The 16,305-nt window shown below is 46.4% G+C and overlaps 5 non-coding genes across 5 annotated transcripts; all 5 read right to left on the bottom strand.

Annotated features, from left to right (window-relative positions):
- Nucleotides 1–1,986: 1,986 nt before the first annotated feature.
- Nucleotides 1,987–2,060, bottom strand: trnan-guu (transfer RNA asparagine (anticodon GUU)). Its single transcript has one exon. It is a non-coding gene; the product is annotated as a tRNA-Asn (tRNA).
- Nucleotides 2,061–5,328: 3,268 nt separating this feature from the next.
- trnan-guu (transfer RNA asparagine (anticodon GUU)) lies at nucleotides 5,329–5,402 on the bottom strand. The gene has a single exon. It is a non-coding gene; the product is annotated as a tRNA-Asn (tRNA).
- Nucleotides 5,403–8,670: 3,268 nt separating this feature from the next.
- On the bottom strand, nucleotides 8,671–8,744 carry trnan-guu (transfer RNA asparagine (anticodon GUU)). Its single transcript has one exon. It is a non-coding gene; the product is annotated as a tRNA-Asn (tRNA).
- Nucleotides 8,745–12,012: 3,268 nt separating this feature from the next.
- trnan-guu (transfer RNA asparagine (anticodon GUU)) lies at nucleotides 12,013–12,086 on the bottom strand. The gene has a single exon. It is a non-coding gene; the product is annotated as a tRNA-Asn (tRNA).
- A 3,277-nt stretch (nucleotides 12,087–15,363) lies between these two features.
- Nucleotides 15,364–15,437, bottom strand: trnan-guu (transfer RNA asparagine (anticodon GUU)). The gene has a single exon. It is a non-coding gene; the product is annotated as a tRNA-Asn (tRNA).
- Nucleotides 15,438–16,305: the final 868 nt, after the last annotated feature.

Here is a 16,305-nt window from a genome sequence, read left to right as displayed (position 1 = left end):
GTAGAGAGATTAATAATCAGGGCCGAAAATAAGGAGCCACTTCAAGAAATTTGGGGTTCATTCAGCAAAGCTACTGTAGAACTGTTCACAGAAAATTGTGATGAAAGTCTCTCGAGTTACTTTGATGTAAAGTGTTGATGATGCTAATACAATCGATAGGATGAACGTAGATTGGTAAATGTATTTGGTGACAGGTCTGTTCTAGCCCTGTGAGCGAAACCTGGATCTGAAGGAGTATAAGGGACATTAACAACATCGATCTGAAATTGGACACGTGACAAGGAACAGACCCATCATTCACAGTTGGATTTTGAACTGGAGAAGGTTTCTCGTGAAATTAGCTTGAGGCTTGAGGTTTGCAAGGTCAAGATAATTTAGGTAAAACACAGAAACGCTACCCTCATTAGCAGACAGTGAAAGGATTACAAGATGCAAATTAAACATTTTCGACAAGTGATACGGGGGACTAGGAAGATAAGTGTTAAAAACAGGAAATAACAAAGTTCTGGAGCACAACACTTACATTCAAAGACCGAAAACATCCAGGTCCTGATTAATCAGATGACATTGTGGTGCTTTTCTGCAAAACATCCACTTGCAATGTCCTACAAAAGAATGACAAAACCCATCCCTGTCGGCCTAGGATAGAAAATCCAAAGGGATGAACCTTTGCTTATTTTCTGCAGATTCACAGAGATAAGACTGGGTTTTGTTGATTGTTTCCTTTCCACTCCCAGGAGCCGCAGTGGTTGAGGCGGTGAGTTGGGGAAAGTAAAATGTGCCCGTGAGCAGCATGTGGGGCTATTTCAGCTTCCCCTCATCTGACTGCGCTGTGAGTTGACTCCGATGTTCTCAGGGACATTTACTGACGCGAGACAGTGAAAAGATTCTCATTCCCACAGATCGGGAATTCAAACCGTATGTCGGCTTCAGAACAATGAGAAAGATTAATTGGGGTGTGTGAAGAAGCTGTGAGCTGCATTTCAAACAGGTAGGTGGAGTCAGATGCATCATCCATTGCGCCCCGGCCCTGTGCGTATCTGACGCCACCATGCAGCAGAGTTCTGACGTTAACACGGACATGCGCAGCAATGGGAACACTCACAATGTGAACAACCAAAGATAATCACCGTCACTGATTCCCTTCCACAGGCCCAACTTGGTGAAGCAGTATCTTTCACTGGCAAAGGAAACACGCTTGTCCTCAGGTGCCTGCTTCATTTCGATCACGATTTCAAGCCCCTCACTCTTCTAGTCTCATTTCCAAACACTTTGCTCATAGCCTCAAAAGAAGCTCTGCGGGTATCGGCTTGCTCCACCCGAACAGGCAGTGGGTTGCAGATTCCCACCAGTCCCAATTTGAGTGAAATATTTTCCCTCCTCCACTGATTTGAATCTTAAAGAAGAAGCCGGGGAGCAAACTCCCTTTCTTTTCGACGACATTTCTCATTTTGTACTCGGAAGGGTTCACACCTGCGTGGGGAAACCGCAATGGATTTCAAGTCCATCGCATTAACCACTCGGCGCACGAATACAGAACCACACTGACAGCTTGACTTCCCAGGTCTGTCTGCCTATGGAGCTGAGAAAGAGTGAATCATCGCAGTTTGTTTGAATCCAATCACTTCACAGTGATTCGAAAGGGTTAAATATCGGCACATGGTGTTTGCAGATATTTCGGTGTTTCACCCCAAAAGATGAATTGAACTTTCAGTTAGAAATTGCAGGAGGAACTCAGCAGGTCAGGCATCATCTGTGGAAAGAGAATCAGAGGCAACATTTCAAAATTCTGTTCTCACCGGCAGGTACTGTCAAACCTGCCGAGTTTCCCTTTTGGTCTGGTCTTCTCAGCAGACGCAGTCCCTTACGTTAGACATTAAATCAATTCCGAAACCCCTTTATGGAGAAGAATTCCGCTTGGGGAACATTTTCCTGACGCCATTAAAAGCGCACAGCTTCGAAGCCAAAGAAGGGCAGCGATCACACCGCCCCTGGGTGGGCTCGAACCACCAACCTTTCGGTTAACAGCCGAACGCGCTGACCAATTGCGCCACAGAGACAGGCGCTGACGAGGTCTGCACCATCGCCTGGTGATTTTATAATTCAGCCTCCCCGCCGAGAATTACTAATGTCGTCTATCAGTTTTACTTTTCCATAATCAAGCCTGGGAGATCTCTTGTGGAGATACCGGGGACAGTCTGCAGACACATGCATGTCACGAGGAACTAGCTTTCTTACTCCGGGGCCGTCGCCCTTCCAGCCTTTCAGTGTTTTGCCTGTTCCCGAGTTCTCTCGTTGGCTCGCAGGGGAGAAGGGGTTTGAATTCATGATGTGCAAGAACGACAATTCTTTCATTGTCTCAGATCAGTTCATGTGCCAAGAACATCAGAGTCAACCTCCCGGCCTCGTCAACAAGGGGACGGTGTCTGGACTGTCTCTGCTCAATCGGACCGGTCATCTTTCATTCTCCTCTAAATCCGCTTCGCAAAGTGTTTCTAAAGGTTCACAAAGCTGGAGACTGGGATTTCTGTTTTGCTTCATGAACATTTGAACATTTTTCCATTTCCTAACTGACAATATTTTGCCAAATTCTCTTCCCTTGCCTCATGTCCAGGGATGAGGAATTTCCATTTTGGGGAGACATTCCCAAGGTGGAGAATGTTCGCTTTGGAGCAAAGAAGGATAACTGGAGATTTCCTGGGGCTGTTGGTCATGATGAGAGAAGAAGCGGTGGGAATGGGCAGTTTAATGATCAGAAGAACCAATTGCCACTGACCAGAGTCAGTTACCAGAGGACAGGGATTGAAGTTCTTGAATGAAAAGCAGCACTTGTGCCTAATAAACACAGAGAATACTGCAGAAAGCCAACGGGTCGAGCAGCATCTGTGGAAAGGGAAACAGAGCTGACGTTGTGAGTCTGGTACGTTGTTTGTTCAGAACCCGAGTTTCCTGCATGGCAATCAATTCCCAGACATGAGAAAACGGGTCTTTATTGAGACGGGTTTTGTGAAGTTTGAGCGATAATGCAACCAACAGGAAGTCATTTAAAATCGCCAGCGAAGAAATCATAGCCAGCAGGTTACCACCCTGGGCGGGGAGCCCCAAAGGATCTCTACGCCAACACCTTAAGTGTTCGGCCACAACTACACGCCCAAAGTTGTGGTCTAAACTTTCTCATGGAATAGTTCTAACAGGAAAGGTGAGTATTGGGATTGTCCTGTCCGCGCCATAGCCCCAACGGTTCCTGTTGCCCTGGATTTGATCAGGACAGAGGAGGCTGATGGGAGATCGAATTGAACTACACACATTGATGAGAGATAGAGCGGCTGGGAAGGATCCATTCCCATGCGTAGAGAGATTAATAATCAGGGCCGAAAATAAGGAGCCACTTCTAGAAATTTGGGGTTCATTCAGCAAAGCTAATGTATGACTGTTCACAGAAAATTGTGATGAAAGTCTCTCGAGTTATTTTGATGAGAAGTGTTGATGATGCTAATACAATCGATAGGATGAACGTAGATTGGTAAATGTATTTGGTGACAGTTCTGTTCTCGCCCTGTGAGCGAAACCTGGATCTGAAGGAGTAGAAGGGACATTAACAACATCGATCTGAAATTGGACACGTGACAAGGAACAGAGCCATCATGAACAGTTGGCTTTTGAACTGGAGAAGGTTTCTCGTGAAATTCGCTTGAGGCTTGAGGTATGCAAGGTCAAGATAATTTAGGTAAAACACGGAAACGCTATCCTCATTAGCAGACAGTGAAAGGATTACAAGACACAAATTAAACATTTTCGACAAGTGATACAGGGGACTGGGAAGATAAGTATTATAAACTGTGAACAGCAAAGTTCTGGAGCACAACACATACATTCAAAGACCGAAAACATCCAGGTCCTGATTAATCAGATTGCATTGTAGTGCATTTTTGCAAAACATCCACTTGCAATGTCCTACAAAAGAGTGACAAAACCCATCCCTGTCAGCCCAGGATAGAAAATCCGAAGGGATGAACGTTTGCTGATTTTCTGAAGATTCACAGAGCTTGGACTGGGTTTTGGTGATTGTTTCTTTTCCACTCCCAGGAGCCGCAGTGTTTGAGGCGTTGAGTTGGGGAGAATAAAATGTGCCCGTGAGCAGCATGTGGGGCTATTTCAGCTTCCCCTCATATGACTGCGCTGTGAGTTGACTCAGATGTTCTCAGGGACATTTACTGACGCGAGACAGTGAAAGGATTCTCATTCCCGCAGATCGGGAATTCAAACCGTATGCCGGCTTCAGGACAATGAGAAAGATTAATTGGGGTGTGTGAAGAAGCTGTGAGCTGCATTTCAAACAGGTAGGTGGAGTCAGATGCATCATCCATTGCGCCCCGGCCCTGTGCGTATCTCACGCCACCATGCTGCAGAGTTCTGACGTTAACACGGACATGCGCAGCAATGGGTTCATTCACAAGGTGAACAACCAAAGATAATCACCGTCACTGATTCCCTTCCACAGGCCCAACTTTGTGAAGCAGTATCTTTCACTGGCAAAGGAAACACCCTTGTCCTCAGGTGCCTGCTTCATTTCGATCACGATTTCAAGCACCTCACTGTTCTAGTCTCATTTCCAAACACTTTGCTCATAGCCTCAAAAGAAGCTCTGCGGGTATCTGCTTGTTCCACCCGAACAGGCAGTGGGTTGCAGATTCCCACCAGTCCCAATTTGAGTGAAATATTTTTCCCCCTCCACTGATTTGAATCTTAAAGAAGAAGCCGGGGAGCAAGCTCCCTTTCTTTTCGACGACATTTCTCATTTTGTACTCGGCAGGGTTCACACCTGCGAGGGGAAACCGCAATGGATTTCATGTACATCGCATTAACCACTCGGCCCACGAATACAGAACCACACTGACAGCTTGACTTCCCAGGCCTGTCTGCCTATGGAGCTGAGAAAGAGTGAATCATCGCAGAGTTTGTTTGAATCCAATCACTTCACAGTGATTCGAAAGGGTTAAATATCGGCACATGGTGTTTGCAGATATTTCGGTGTTTCACCCCAAAAGATGAAATGAACTTTCAGTTAGAAATTGCAGGAGGAACTCAGCAGGTCAGGCAACATCTGTGGAAAGAGAATCAGAGGCAACATTTCAAAATTGTGTTTTCACCGACAGGTACTGTCAAACCTGCCGAGTTTCTCTTTTGGTCTCGTCTTCTCAGCAAACGCAGTCCCTTCCGTTAGACATCAATTCAATTCAGAAACCCCTTTGTGGAGAAGATTTCCGTTTGGGGAAAATTTTCCTGACGCCATTAAAAGCGCACAGCTTCGAAGCCAAACGAACACACCGCCCCTGGGTGGGCTCGAACCACCAACCTTTCGGTTAACAGCCGAACGCGCTGACCAATTGCGCCACAGAGACAGGCGCTGACGAGTTCTGCACCATCGCCTGGTGATTTTATAATTCAGCCTCCCCGCCGAGAATTACAATTGTCGTCTATCAGTTTTACTTTTCCATAATCAAGCCTGGGAGATCACTTGTGGAGATACCGGGGACAGTCTGCAGACACATCCATGTCACGAGGAACTAGCTTTCTTACTCCGGGGCCGTCGCCCTTCCAGCCTTTCAGTGTTTTGCCTGTTCCCGAGTTCTCTCGTTGGCTCGCAGGGGAGAAGGGGTTTGAATTCATGATGTGCAGGAACGACAATTCTTTCATTGTCTCAGATCAGTTCATGTGCCAAGAACATCAGAGTCAACCTCCCGGCCTCGTCAACAAGGGGACGGTGTCTGGACTGTCTCTGCTCAATCGGACCGGTCATCTTTCATTCTCCTCTAAATCCGCTTCGCAAAGTGTTTCTAAAGGTTCACAAAGCTGGAGACTGGGATTTCTGTTTTGCTTCATGAACATTTGAACATTTTTCCATTTCCTAACTGACAATATTTTGCCAAATTCTCTTCCCTTGCCTCATGTCCAGGGATGAGGAATTTCCATTTTGGGGAGACATTCCCAAGGTGGAGAATGTTCGCTTTGGAGCAAAGAAGGATAACTGGAGATTTCCTGGGGCTGTTGGTCATGATAAGAGAAGAAGCGGTGGGAATGGGCAGTTTAATGATCAGAAGAACCAATTGCCACTGACCAGAGTCAGTTACCAGAGGACAGGGATTGAAGTTCTTGAATGAAAAGCAGCACTTGTGCCTAATAAACACAGAGAATACTGCAGAAAGCCAACGGGTCGAGCAGCATCTGTGGAAAGGGAAACAGAGCTGACGTTGTGAGTCTGGTACGTTGTTTGTTCAGAACCCGAGTTTCCTGCATGGCAATCAATTCCCAGACATGAGAAAACGGGTCTTTATTGAGACGGGTTTTGTGAAGTTTGAGCGATAATGCAACCAACAGGAAGTCATTTAAAATCGCCAGCGAAGAAATCATAGCCAGCAGGTTACCACCCTGGGCGGGGAGCCCCAAAGGATCTCTACGCCAACACCTTAAGTGTTCGGCCACAACTACACGCCCAAAGTTGTGGTCTAAACTTTCGCATGGAATAGTTCTAACAGGAAAGGTGAGTATTGGGATTGTCCTGTCCGCGCCATAGCCCCAACGGTTCCTGTTGCCCTGGATTTGATCAGGACAGAGGAGGCTGATGGGAGATCGAATTGAACTACACATATTGATGAGAGATAGAGCGGCTGGGAAGGATCCATTCCCATGCGTAGAGAGATTAATAATCAGGGCCGAAAATAAGGAGCCACTTCTAGAAATTTGGGGTTCATTCAGCAAAGCTAATGTATGACTGTTCACAGAAAATTGTGATGAAAGTCTCTCGAGTTATTTTGATGAGAAGTGTTGATGATGCTAATACAATCGATAGGATGAACGTAGATTGGTAAATGTATTTGGTGACAGTTCTGTTCTCGCCCTGTGAGCGAAACCTGGATCTGAAGGAGTAGAAGGGACATTAACAACATCGATCTGAAATTGGACACGTGACAAGGAACAGAGCCATCATGAACAGTTGGCTTTTGAACTGGAGAAGGTTTCTCGTGAAATTCGCTTGAGGCTTGAGGTATGCAAGGTCAAGATAATTTAGGTAAAACACGGAAACGCTATCCTCATTAGCAGACAGTGAAAGGATTACAAGACACAAATTAAACATTTTCGACAAGTGATACAGGGGACTGGGAAGATAAGTATTATAAACTGTGAACAGCAAAGTTCTGGAGCACAACACATACATTCAAAGACCGAAAACATCCAGGTCCTGATTAATCAGATTGCATTGTAGTGCATTTTTGCAAAACATCCACTTGCAATGTCCTACAAAAGAGTGACAAAACCCATCCCTGTCAGCCCAGGATAGAAAATCCGAAGGGATGAACGTTTGCTGATTTTCTGAAGATTCACAGAGCTTGGACTGGGTTTTGGTGATTGTTTCTTTTCCACTCCCAGGAGCCGCAGTGTTTGAGGCGTTGAGTTGGGGAGAATAAAATGTGCCCGTGAGCAGCATGTGGGGCTATTTCAGCTTCCCCTCATATGACTGCGCTGTGAGTTGACTCAGATGTTCTCAGGGACATTTACTGACGCGAGACAGTGAAAGGATTCTCATTCCCGCAGATCGGGAATTCAAACCGTATGCCGGCTTCAGGACAATGAGAAAGATTAATTGGGGTGTGTGAAGAAGCTGTGAGCTGCATTTCAAACAGGTAGGTGGAGTCAGATGCATCATCCATTGCGCCCCGGCCCTGTGCGTATCTCACGCCACCATGCTGCAGAGTTCTGACGTTAACACGGACATGCGCAGCAATGGGTTCATTCACAAGGTGAACAACCAAAGATAATCACCGTCACTGATTCCCTTCCACAGGCCCAACTTTGTGAAGCAGTATCTTTCACTGGCAAAGGAAACACCCTTGTCCTCAGGTGCCTGCTTCATTTCGATCACGATTTCAAGCACCTCACTGTTCTAGTCTCATTTCCAAACACTTTGCTCATAGCCTCAAAAGAAGCTCTGCGGGTATCTGCTTGTTCCACCCGAACAGGCAGTGGGTTGCAGATTCCCACCAGTCCCAATTTGAGTGAAATATTTTTCCCCCTCCACTGATTTGAATCTTAAAGAAGAAGCCGGGGAGCAAGCTCCCTTTCTTTTCGACGACATTTCTCATTTTGTACTCGGCAGGGTTCACACCTGCGAGGGGAAACCGCAATGGATTTCATGTACATCGCATTAACCACTCGGCCCACGAATACAGAACCACACTGACAGCTTGACTTCCCAGGCCTGTCTGCCTATGGAGCTGAGAAAGAGTGAATCATCGCAGAGTTTGTTTGAATCCAATCACTTCACAGTGATTCGAAAGGGTTAAATATCGGCACATGGTGTTTGCAGATATTTCGGTGTTTCACCCCAAAAGATGAAATGAACTTTCAGTTAGAAATTGCAGGAGGAACTCAGCAGGTCAGGCAACATCTGTGGAAAGAGAATCAGAGGCAACATTTCAAAATTGTGTTTTCACCGACAGGTACTGTCAAACCTGCCGAGTTTCTCTTTTGGTCTCGTCTTCTCAGCAAACGCAGTCCCTTCCGTTAGACATCAATTCAATTCAGAAACCCCTTTGTGGAGAAGATTTCCGTTTGGGGAAAATTTTCCTGACGCCATTAAAAGCGCACAGCTTCGAAGCCAAACGAACACACCGCCCCTGGGTGGGCTCGAACCACCAACCTTTCGGTTAACAGCCGAACGCGCTGACCAATTGCGCCACAGAGACAGGCGCTGACGAGTTCTGCACCATCGCCTGGTGATTTTATAATTCAGCCTCCCCGCCGAGAATTACAATTGTCGTCTATCAGTTTTACTTTTCCATAATCAAGCCTGGGAGATCACTTGTGGAGATACCGGGGACAGTCTGCAGACACATCCATGTCACGAGGAACTAGCTTTCTTACTCCGGGGCCGTCGCCCTTCCAGCCTTTCAGTGTTTTGCCTGTTCCCGAGTTCTCTCGTTGGCTCGCAGGGGAGAAGGGGTTTGAATTCATGATGTGCAGGAACGACAATTCTTTCATTGTCTCAGATCAGTTCATGTGCCAAGAACATCAGAGTCAACCTCCCGGCCTCGTCAACAAGGGGACGGTGTCTGGACTGTCTCTGCTCAATCGGACCGGTCATCTTTCATTCTCCTCTAAATCCGCTTCGCAAAGTGTTTCTAAAGGTTCACAAAGCTGGAGACTGGGATTTCTGTTTTGCTTCATGAACATTTGAACATTTTTCCATTTCCTAACTGACAATATTTTGCCAAATTCTCTTCCCTTGCCTCATGTCCAGGGATGAGGAATTTCCATTTTGGGGAGACATTCCCAAGGTGGAGAATGTTCGCTTTGGAGCAAAGAAGGATAACTGGAGATTTCCTGGGGCTGTTGGTCATGATAAGAGAAGAAGCGGTGGGAATGGGCAGTTTAATGATCAGAAGAACCAATTGCCACTGACCAGAGTCAGTTACCAGAGGACAGGGATTGAAGTTCTTGAATGAAAAGCAGCACTTGTGCCTAATAAACACAGAGAATACTGCAGAAAGCCAACGGGTCGAGCAGCATCTGTGGAAAGGGAAACAGAGCTGACGTTGTGAGTCTGGTACGTTGTTTGTTCAGAACCCGAGTTTCCTGCATGGCAATCAATTCCCAGACATGAGAAAACGGGTCTTTATTGAGACGGGTTTTGTGAAGTTTGAGCGATAATGCAACCAACAGGAAGTCATTTAAAATCGCCAGCGAAGAAATCATAGCCAGCAGGTTACCACCCTGGGCGGGGAGCCCCAAAGGATCTCTACGCCAACACCTTAAGTGTTCGGCCACAACTACACGCCCAAAGTTGTGGTCTAAACTTTCGCATGGAATAGTTCTAACAGGAAAGGTGAGTATTGGGATTGTCCTGTCCGCGCCATAGCCCCAACGGTTCCTGTTGCCCTGGATTTGATCAGGACAGAGGAGGCTGATGGGAGATCGAATTGAACTACACATATTGATGAGAGATAGAGCGGCTGGGAAGGATCCATTCCCATGCGTAGAGAGATTAATAATCAGGGCCGAAAATAAGGAGCCACTTCTAGAAATTTGGGGTTCATTCAGCAAAGCTAATGTATGACTGTTCACAGAAAATTGTGATGAAAGTCTCTCGAGTTATTTTGATGAGAAGTGTTGATGATGCTAATACAATCGATAGGATGAACGTAGATTGGTAAATGTATTTGGTGACAGTTCTGTTCTCGCCCTGTGAGCGAAACCTGGATCTGAAGGAGTAGAAGGGACATTAACAACATCGATCTGAAATTGGACACGTGACAAGGAACAGAGCCATCATGAACAGTTGGCTTTTGAACTGGAGAAGGTTTCTCGTGAAATTCGCTTGAGGCTTGAGGTATGCAAGGTCAAGATAATTTAGGTAAAACACGGAAACGCTATCCTCATTAGCAGACAGTGAAAGGATTACAAGACACAAATTAAACATTTTCGACAAGTGATACAGGGGACTGGGAAGATAAGTATTATAAACTGTGAACAGCAAAGTTCTGGAGCACAACACATACATTCAAAGACCGAAAACATCCAGGTCCTGATTAATCAGATTGCATTGTAGTGCATTTTTGCAAAACATCCACTTGCAATGTCCTACAAAAGAGTGACAAAACCCATCCCTGTCAGCCCAGGATAGAAAATCCGAAGGGATGAACGTTTGCTGATTTTCTGAAGATTCACAGAGCTTGGACTGGGTTTTGGTGATTGTTTCTTTTCCACTCCCAGGAGCCGCAGTGTTTGAGGCGTTGAGTTGGGGAGAATAAAATGTGCCCGTGAGCAGCATGTGGGGCTATTTCAGCTTCCCCTCATATGACTGCGCTGTGAGTTGACTCAGATGTTCTCAGGGACATTTACTGACGCGAGACAGTGAAAGGATTCTCATTCCCGCAGATCGGGAATTCAAACCGTATGCCGGCTTCAGGACAATGAGAAAGATTAATTGGGGTGTGTGAAGAAGCTGTGAGCTGCATTTCAAACAGGTAGGTGGAGTCAGATGCATCATCCATTGCGCCCCGGCCCTGTGCGTATCTCACGCCACCATGCTGCAGAGTTCTGACGTTAACACGGACATGCGCAGCAATGGGTTCATTCACAAGGTGAACAACCAAAGATAATCACCGTCACTGATTCCCTTCCACAGGCCCAACTTGGTGAAGCAGTATCTTTCACTGGCAAAGGAAACACCCTTGTCCTCAGGTGCCTGCTTCATTTCGATCACGATTTCAAGCACCTCACTGTTCTAGTCTCATTTCCAAACACTTTGCTCATAGCCTCAAAAGAAGCTCTGCGGGTATCTGCTTGTTCCACCCGAACAGGCAGTGGGTTGCAGATTCCCACCAGTCCCAATTTGAGTGAAATATTTTTCCCCCTCCACTGATTTGAATCTTAAAGAAGAAGCCGGGGAGCAAGCTCCCTTTCTTTTCGACGACATTTCTCATTTTGTACTCGGCAGGGTTCACACCTGCGAGGGGAAACCGCAATGGATTTCATGTACATCGCATTAACCACTCGGCCCACGAATACAGAACCACACTGACAGCTTGACTTCCCAGGCCTGTCTGCCTATGGAGCTGAGAAAGAGTGAATCATCGCAGAGTTTGTTTGAATCCAATCACTTCACAGTGATTCGAAAGGGTTAAATATCGGCACATGGTGTTTGCAGATATTTCGGTGTTTCACCCCAAAAGATGAAATGAACTTTCAGTTAGAAATTGCAGGAGGAACTCAGCAGGTCAGGCAACATCTGTGGAAAGAGAATCAGAGGCAACATTTCAAAATTGTGTTTTCACCGACAGGTACTGTCAAACCTGCCGAGTTTCTCTTTTGGTCTCGTCTTCTCAGCAAACGCAGTCCCTTCCGTTAGACATCAATTCAATTCAGAAACCCCTTTGTGGAGAAGATTTCCGTTTGGGGAAAATTTTCCTGACGCCATTAAAAGCGCACAGCTTCGAAGCCAAACGAACACACCGCCCCTGGGTGGGCTCGAACCACCAACCTTTCGGTTAACAGCCGAACGCGCTGACCAATTGCGCCACAGAGACAGGCGCTGACGAGTTCTGCACCATCGCCTGGTGATTTTATAATTCAGCCTCCCCGCCGAGAATTACAATTGTCGTCTATCAGTTTTACTTTTCCATAATCAAGCCTGGGAGATCACTTGTGGAGATACCGGGGACAGTCTGCAGACACATCCATGTCACGAGGAACTAGCTTTCTTACTCCGGGGCCGTCGCCCTTCCAGCCTTTCAGTGTTTTGCCTGTTCCCGAGTTCTCTCGTTGGCTCGCAGGGGAGAAGGGGTTTGAATTCATGATGTGCAGGAACGACAATTCTTTCATTGTCTCAGATCAGTTCATGTGCCAAGAACATCAGAGTCAACCTCCCGGCCTCGTCAACAAGGGGACGGTGTCTGGACTGTCTCTGCTCAATCGGACCGGTCATCTTTCATTCTCCTCTAAATCCGCTTCGCAAAGTGTTTCTAAAGGTTCACAAAGCTGGAGACTGGGATTTCTGTTTTGCTTCATGAACATTTGAACATTTTTCCATTTCCTAACTGACAATATTTTGCCAAATTCTCTTCCCTTGCCTCATGTCCAGGGATGAGGAATTTCCATTTTGGGGAGACATTCCCAAGGTGGAGAATGTTCGCTTTGGAGCAAAGAAGGATAACTGGAGATTTCCTGGGGCTGTTGGTCATGATAAGAGAAGAAGCGGTGGGAATGGGCAGTTTAATGATCAGAAGAACCAATTGCCACTGACCAGAGTCAGTTACCAGAGGACAGGGATTGAAGTTCTTGAATGAAAAGCAGCACTTGTGCCTAATAAACACAGAGAATACTGCAGAAAGCCAACGGGTCGAGCAGCATCTGTGGAAAGGGAAACAGAGCTGACGTTGTGAGTCTGGTACGTTGTTTGTTCAGAACCCGAGTTTCCTGCATGGCAATCAATTCCCAGACATGAGAAAACGGGTCTTTATTGAGACGGGTTTTGTGAAGTTTGAGCGATAATGCAACCAACAGGAAGTCATTTAAAATCGCCAGCGAAGAAATCATAGCCAGCAGGTTACCACCCTGGGCGGGGAGCCCCAAAGGATCTCTACGCCAACACCTTAAGTGTTCGGCCACAACTACACGCCCAAAGTTGTGGTCTAAACTTTCGCATGGAATAGTTCTAACAGGAAAGGTGAGTATTGGGATTGTCCTGTCCGCGCCATAGCCCCAACGGTTCCTGTTGCCCTGGATTTGATCAGGACAGAGGAGGCTGATGGGAGATCGAATTGAACTACACATATTGATGAGAGATAGAGCGGCTGGGAAGGATCCATTCCCATGCGTAGAGAGATTAATAATCAGGGCCGAAAATAAGGAGCCACTTCTAGAAATTTGGGGTTCATTCAGCAAAGCTAATGTATGACTGTTCACAGAAAATTGTGATGAAAGTCTCTCGAGTTATTTTGATGAGAAGTGTTGATGATGCTAATACAATCGATAGGATGAACGTAGATTGGTAAATGTATTTGGTGACAGTTCTGTTCTCGCCCTGTGAGCGAAACCTGGATCTGAAGGAGTAGAAGGGACATTAACAACATCGATCTGAAATTGGACACGTGACAAGGAACAGAGCCATCATGAACAGTTGGCTTTTGAACTGGAGAAGGTTTCTCGTGAAATTCGCTTGAGGCTTGAGGTATGCAAGGTCAAGATAATTTAGGTAAAACACGGAAACGCTATCCTCATTAGCAGACAGTGAAAGGATTACAAGACACAAATTAAACATTTTCGACAAGTGATACAGGGGACTGGGAAGATAAGTATTATAAACTGTGAACAGCAAAGTTCTGGAGCACAACACATACATTCAAAGACCGAAAACATCCAGGTCCTGATTAATCAGATTGCATTGTAGTGCATTTTTGCAAAACATCCACTTGCAATGTCCTACAAAAGAGTGACAAAACCCATCCCTGTCAGCCCAGGATAGAAAATCCGAAGGGATGAACGTTTGCTGATTTTCTGAAGATTCACAGAGCTTGGACTGGGTTTTGGTGATTGTTTCTTTTCCACTCCCAGGAGCCGCAGTGTTTGAGGCGTTGAGTTGGGGAGAATAAAATGTGCCCGTGAGCAGCATGTGGGGCTATTTCAGCTTCCCCTCATATGACTGCGCTGTGAGTTGACTCAGATGTTCTCAGGGACATTTACTGACGCGAGACAGTGAAAGGATTCTCATTCCCGCAGATCGGGAATTCAAACCGTATGCCGGCTTCAGGACAATGAGAAAGATTAATTGGGGTGTGTGAAGAAGCTGTGAGCTGCATTTCAAACAGGTAGGTGGAGTCAGATGCATCATCCATTGCGCCCCGGCCCTGTGCGTATCTCACGCCACCATGCTGCAGAGTTCTGACGTTAACACGGACATGCGCAGCAATGGGTTCATTCACAAGGTGAACAACCAAAGATAATCACCGTCACTGATTCCCTTCCACAGGCCCAACTTGGTGAAGCAGTATCTTTCACTGGCAAAGGAAACACCCTTGTCCTCAGGTGCCTGCTTCATTTCGATCACGATTTCAAGCACCTCACTGTTCTAGTCTCATTTCCAAACACTTTGCTCATAGCCTCAAAAGAAGCTCTGCGGGTATCTGCTTGTTCCACCCGAACAGGCAGTGGGTTGCAGATTCCCACCAGTCCCAATTTGAGTGAAATATTTTTCCCCCTCCACTGATTTGAATCTTAAAGAAGAAGCCGGGGAGCAAGCTCCCTTTCTTTTCGACGACATTTCTCATTTTGTACTCGGCAGGGTTCACACCTGCGAGGGGAAACCGCAATGGATTTCATGTACATCGCATTAACCACTCGGCCCACGAATACAGAACCACACTGACAGCTTGACTTCCCAGGCCTGTCTGCCTATGGAGCTGAGAAAGAGTGAATCATCGCAGAGTTTGTTTGAATCCAATCACTTCACAGTGATTCGAAAGGGTTAAATATCGGCACATGGTGTTTGCAGATATTTCGGTGTTTCACCCCAAAAGATGAAATGAACTTTCAGTTAGAAATTGCAGGAGGAACTCAGCAGGTCAGGCAACATCTGTGGAAAGAGAATCAGAGGCAACATTTCAAAATTGTGTTTTCACCGACAGGTACTGTCAAACCTGCCGAGTTTCTCTTTTGGTCTCGTCTTCTCAGCAAACGCAGTCCCTTCCGTTAGACATCAATTCAATTCAGAAACCCCTTTGTGGAGAAGATTTCCGTTTGGGGAAAATTTTCCTGACGCCATTAAAAGCGCACAGCTTCGAAGCCAAAGAAGGACAGCGAACACACCGCCCCTGGGTGGGCTCGAACCACCAACCTTTCGGTTAACAGCCGAACGCGCTGACCAATTGCGCCACAGAGACCGGCGCTGACGAGGTCTGCACCATCGCCTGGTGATTTTATAATTCAGCCTCCCCGCCGAGAATTACAATTGTCGTCTATCAGTTTTACTTTTCCATAATCAAGCCTGGGAGATCTCTTGTGGAGATACCGGGGACAGTCTGCAGACACATCCATGTCACGAGGAACTAGCTTTCTTACTCCGGGGCCGTCGCCCTTCCAGCCTTTCAGTGTTTTGCCTGTTCCCGAGTTCTCTCGTTGGCTCGCAGGGGAGAAGGGGTTTGAATTCATGATGTGCAGGAACGACAATTCTTTCATTGTCTCAGATCAGTTCATGTGCCAAGAACATCAGAGTCAACCTCCCGGCCTCGTCAACAAGGGGACGGTGTCTGGACTGTCTCTGCTCAATCGGACCGGTCATCTTTCATTCTCCTCTAAATCCGCTTCGCAAAGTGTTTCTAAAGGTTCACAAAGCTGGAGACTGGGATTTCTGTTTTGCTTCATGAACATTTGAACATTTTTCCATTTCCTAACTGACAATATTTTGCCAAATTCTCTTCCCTTGCCTCATGTCCAGGGATGAGGAATTTCCATTTTGGGGAGACATTCCCAAGGTGGAGAATGTTCGCTTTGGAGCAAACAAGGATAACTGGAGATTTCCTGGGGCTGTTGGTCATGATGAGAGAAGGAGCGGTGGGAATGGGCAGTTTAATGATCAGAAGAACCAATTGCCACTGACCAGAGTCAGTTACCAGAGGACAGGGATTGAAGTTCTTGAATGAAAAGCAGCACTTGTGCCTAATAAACACAGAGAATACTGCAGAAAGCCAACGGGTCGAGCAGCATCTGTGGAAAGGGAAACAGAGCTGACGTTGTGAGTCTGGTACGTTG

The sequence above is a fragment of the Chiloscyllium punctatum genome, chromosome 36 (assembly GCF_047496795.1).
Source record: "Chiloscyllium punctatum isolate Juve2018m chromosome 36, sChiPun1.3, whole genome shotgun sequence".
Classification (NCBI taxonomy): Eukaryota; Metazoa; Chordata; class Chondrichthyes; order Orectolobiformes; family Hemiscylliidae; genus Chiloscyllium; species Chiloscyllium punctatum.
Note: the sequence above shows the minus strand (reverse complement) of the source record. Positions and strands in the feature narration are given on the sequence as shown.